Source organism: Dreissena polymorpha, chromosome 7 (genome assembly GCF_020536995.1).
Source record: "Dreissena polymorpha isolate Duluth1 chromosome 7, UMN_Dpol_1.0, whole genome shotgun sequence".
NCBI classification, from domain to species: domain Eukaryota; kingdom Metazoa; phylum Mollusca; class Bivalvia; order Myida; family Dreissenidae; genus Dreissena; species Dreissena polymorpha.
The window spans coordinates 24485844-24491385 of NC_068361.1; the positions used below are offsets into that span (position 1 = coordinate 24485844).

Consider the following 5542-nt stretch of genomic DNA (forward strand, 5'->3'; position numbering starts at 1 on the left):
ACTCAACACCATAATCATCATTTATAAAGACTTTATGGACATTCAAAATTGCAAAAACAATCTCGACACTCTAAAAGGAGAGAATTTCTGGTTCCTATCTAGTACTTTACATCACAACACCGGCTATAAACATAAGTTTTAAAAGCTGAGATGACCGCCTTGTAAAGGGTAATTAAGAAACGTAATTGGCAAAGTTTTTTTTAAAATAAATATTATTAATATGGATGTGATGCATTTGATAGAATAAAAAGTTGTCGGATGATACAACATTATATGTATGTTCAACATTTAATTGTTGTCGCATGAAATATTCTTAAAAACAATAAGTCGAATATTTCGAATTTATTTCATTCTTAAGCATGTTACAGGTGAACAACAAACTGTTAAACTGTAATGAAATTCATCATTGAGTTATGTGCCGGCGTGTCAACTATCTGAAAAAAACACCAGAACATTTACATTATCAGCTAGCAAGAATGCAAAATATTGGCTAAAGTATTATTTTAAAGAGAATACTAATTTATCGGGCAGACATTACAACTAAAAGATATAAACAGTAACATTTACCAATCATGGAGCTGTTCATCTGTTGCAGAAGCTAATTACTCTAACCATATCTGCTGCATTCGCCTGTGTGCTTCAGAGCTACGCCACTGAAACATAATAAAAGAATCACTCACTGTGCGGTCTGAAATGTTAAATGCTCGTGATATATCCAATACGAATTAATGTTTGTTGATCTATTTATGTATAAATACATATGGGTCAATTGTTTGAATTGATTGATTGCAACAAATGCAATTGTATTTCAATTAAAATTGTTAACTGGGTTTAAATACGCATAGAGCAAATAGTAAATGTATTTATTAAAATTGTTAACCGCGTCTGTATAAATATATTTTGCAAATTCAAATTTATATTAATTACTAGCTCATCTCCACTAAAGAGATGGCATCGTCATTTATGTTTACTTAACACCTTTTTCCTTCCTGTTGATTTATTGTTGTTTTAATTATTATTTTTTCTCGGAAATAAGGAAATGAGAATGTCTTAGCAATTTGACATAGTATTTGTAAATGTATGTGTTAAGACGATGTACTATGTACAAGTCTTGAATAAAATGTCTGTCTGTATGTCTGTCTGTCTGTCATAATCATATCGGAATTATGTCATTCGTTATTGTTGCACACATGTTTACTAAATGACAGATGCTTGATCAACGCCAAAACTCGCTTTACGATCGAGAACATTGTTACTATAGAAATACCGAGTTAAACAATTTATTCCTTGACATTTTTAAATTTAATAATTGAATCGACAGACTTAATGATATAAATACTAAGTACAGTAATGTATATAGTTACCGTTATTCGCCTAATAATATTGTTTTCTATTTTCCTTAATATTTGGAATATCGACATTGTTTTCTCCAATGTGCAATACTTACGCGCATCTGAGGCAACCTTCGTTGCTGTACGTTTTGCCGTCTACTCCACATACTGGGTCCCACACTGCTAAACACGCACAGCCAGGCCCTGCATCACTACCTGGAGAAAGCGTAACATTGACCCTTATGTCATTACTCTACTGATAGACATACTGTGGTTGATGTTATTACCATATACAGCTTACATAATAGTAATTGATATATAAATTAAGTTAGGTCGAATGATTTGAGAACAGCAGTAGTTAAACTGATATAAATGACAACCCTTGTAAAGTTATATTTATTTTTTTATGAAATATTATTAATAATGTATTTGCAATCTGTATATATCAAAATTATAGACCCTAGAATGATACTTATTTTATAACTGGCACACACTGTTTAATTAAATTACCAAAAATGAATTCTATAAAATAAAGTGATAACGTATTGTTTTAATATATTCTTAAAATGCATGTATCATTATAGTTCAAAGCTCTTTAATTAAACCCAATCTCATATAAAACTCAATTTGAGTGACAATAAAATGTATTTATATAGATATTATAATATGTATGTAAATAGTATGTATATATGATTATGAAATAATATATGAAATTTAAGACGACGTGTTAAGTGGTAAACATACCGGAAATAGCAAGGAGCAGAAACATCGCTACAACAATCGTGTACCGCATTTTGTCTGAAAAAGAGACCGACCATGATGTAAACATTAATTCAAATCTTGCAAATAAACCAAACGTTAAAGGGGCATATAGATTTAAAAATGTATTTAATTTTCCAAAATAATATTAAATTTAGTATTTTGTAATGGTAACTTAACAACTAGGTAACCCTGTTTAAAACATTGAGAAAATAGGTATATCAACACAAGTTTGCTTCGGTTACATTCGGTTGATAACATAATTGTTTCGTTGTAACAGTCCAACAAATACATATTTTCGCAGTGCATATCTTTTTGGTTGACGATTGCATCAGCATATTATTGTAACTTGATAAATAAATGTACAATAAGCCGACATAAACATATTGCAATAGATGTCATTATTAAAGTGGAATTCCGTCGATAGGCCGCTTGATATAACATGCAATAATAACAAGTGAGTTGTTGAAACAGTAATACAGAAAACTCGTAGGCATTGTAGCACTTGATTGTTTAATTTTATAAGCTCTTTTAATCACTAGATCACTAAATAATTTATTCGCATCAGTAAGTTAAATGTGTTAATCATCATGTTTTCATAAAGAGTACAAGCAGAATGTACATAGTTGCTTTTAATATTTAAATACGTTATTATCGGATTTGTGAGGTGTATCATAATGTAAATAGTTACATAGAAACACTGCAATATTAGACGAGTCAATTAGCTGCATTTTCAGATTAGATAATCATATGGAAACGCTTTGTGTAATACTAAACTATAAACATCATGTTGACAACAACTTTAAATTAGGCGATTTAAGTATTAATCCTTACGAAACCATTATACCAAGCGTTGTTATTAATAACTAGTACAATATTCGTTAAATATACACACAATTCAATTACAAGCACTATCAACATTCTTACATAATATACACTTGAAATGAGTCACAACATCAGAATTCAAAATCGCTGCTTATTGACCAACAAACAAATATAGATCAACAATTTGAAAAACAAAACAAATTGATACTGATCTTGTATTTATGAACAAGATGAAATCACCGTTATTCACTGCGTGTGTTCCGTTTCCGATGTATGCGCAAATGTAATATCAATTAAGAATTTACAGTGAAGCAGCTTTAAGTCTTTTTATGAATACTTCTGCGTAATGTGTGTTGCCGTTTTTCCTTCCTATTTAGAACATTTTTATTTGAACTTACAATTTACATAAAACTTAGTGAAAACTGTTTCTATATTAAAATTAAGTTGTAACTACTTAATTAAAAATTAAACGATAAGTGTTATGATTTAAAATACAAATATAACAACGTACCTTGTGTCGATTTCAGATAGGTGTATAGAAACCAAGTAACTTGCGTTTATATACAAATTGCAGCCGACACTTACGTCAACACGTCCTGTCCGTATTTTAAAAGATTTATTTTATTTTGTAAACAACCGCAGCTCAAGGTTGTTTGTGACAACACGGACCGTCTGTTTTCAATTAATTATTAAAAATAACAACATCGGGCATCTGTACCAATCAGTGGCAAAATCCTGAATCAAAATGTAAACACAGTAAAAAATCCGGCTAGTACATTTTAAGTTGTACTGTCGCACATTTGCAAAACCAAATAAATTGCACTGCCGATTTAAATTATGACGTTAAGATAAATGTTAACGTATACTACTTGAAGGTGAAGGTGATATGAAACGGAGACCCATAATGGCATTAGGAAAGCTGGTGATTTACGGTGACGGACAGAAGAGGAGTTTTCTCAGTACAAGTATATCAGAACATTTCGTTACGGCCAATTTTCCAAAGATTGTTTTCATAAGTATCTTCACTAAACATGCTTACAGAGGGTCTACACATTATTTAACTTGATCACGCATTAAGCGAATTGTATGCCTTCTTAAACTCTTTAATAATATGTATTTGTGTTGAAGACAATGACATAATTGTACGGTAATTGCTTCAACACGCATATGTCAGTCTTGTGCAACCATTTACCACAGTATTCCTAATAGCGTTGTTTGTATTGAAATGCAGGTAATATCACCTACCTTATAACACTAGAAACAAATACATTTCGTGCCTGGCGGATCTCGACGTGAGTTACAGCGCATGCGCGGATGACATGTACTGATCCGTCTAGCACTTGTTCACCTCACCATGCGTACATTTTAGTATGTGCAAACCTATCATTAATTTAAGAATGATGTGATATATCATTAGATATGTGTTGTTCATTCTTTGTTAGTCTCACGCAGTGTTATAAAGCGACAGGTACACTCATATTTAGAGCAGATTAGTTTATATGTGGGTTGTCATCGTAACGCTGAAATTTGGCTACTACTGTTTTTTCCTTAACGCCAACCGAGATATATATACATCTGCAGTGTATTCAACTTTCCTAATACCGACTAAATTAAATGAGCAGACAACAAACATTATATAGACAAGATTGTGGATTGGACCGTGACCGTAATGCTATTTGTCGACAACTATTGGCATCCCTTTGTTTTAGGCATGCATGTGTTTCTCTAAGTCGGCTATGATATAATCCGGCTTCGTTATTATTTAAAAAAGGATTTTTTTTTTCGAATTAGAGTTCCTAAAAAATTACTAAAATAATGCTATATATCTTGTTAACATGAATGTATATGGTCAACGAGCATGCGTCTACAACTAAAATAGTATCATCAGTTTCATACACATTATTATTTAAATAATTATCAAACAGCTGATTTAATGGAAACTTTGTTCACAATTTTCATTCAATTTGTTAGTTACGCGCCCTAACGTGGAAATTCGAAGAATAACAAACGACTTTCGGTACCAGACTTCACTGTTAGCAACACTATGTTCGTAAATGATACTTTTACAGCTTGTTCGTTCTATCAAACTCTGAAAAATACTCATATACATTGGGCGAAAGAGCTGAATACTTTGTGAACCTATTATATGTAAAAACAATCAGCGCCACATTTTAACCCACGAACGTTCAGTTTTTTTCTCACTTCTTTTAGTTAGTTATTTCAAAAGTGAAAAAATGATATACATTTATATATATAATGCACAATACCTTGTTATACTTAACACTTCAATTGCATAACCAGGAAATATTTACATGGAGCCTTGCATGCTTGAACTGTGTAACCAGGACTCATTCCGCATTAAACAACACGAAGGTAAAGGACCGTCCGTTTTTGTGAAGCGACAACTCTACATTTAACTACTTTATGAGATTCAACAAAACTTGCGTTTAGATAAAATACGGTGATTTCAATTTATTACATAAAATGATATAAAACAACGACACTTACACGTCTGATTCCATCAGCAAGTACAAACAAGAGGATAGTGACCTCTGACATAACAGAGGTAATTGTCGACAATGAAAAGTCATATTTATCCGTTCAGCTGTTTCTACAAAATGTATGCT

General features: G+C 31.6%; 1 long non-coding RNA gene across 1 annotated transcript; it reads right to left on the bottom strand.

Moving 5' to 3' along the window:
- Positions 1-330: 330 nt before the first annotated feature.
- LOC127838706 (uncharacterized) lies at positions 331-3463 on the bottom strand. Its single transcript, XR_008029917.1, has 5 exons — positions 3427-3463; positions 2076-2129; positions 1448-1547; positions 568-653; positions 331-434 (listed from the first exon to the last, which is right to left on the bottom strand). It is a non-coding gene; the product is annotated as an uncharacterized LOC127838706 (long non-coding RNA).
- Between the last annotated feature and the right edge of the window lie 2079 nt (positions 3464-5542).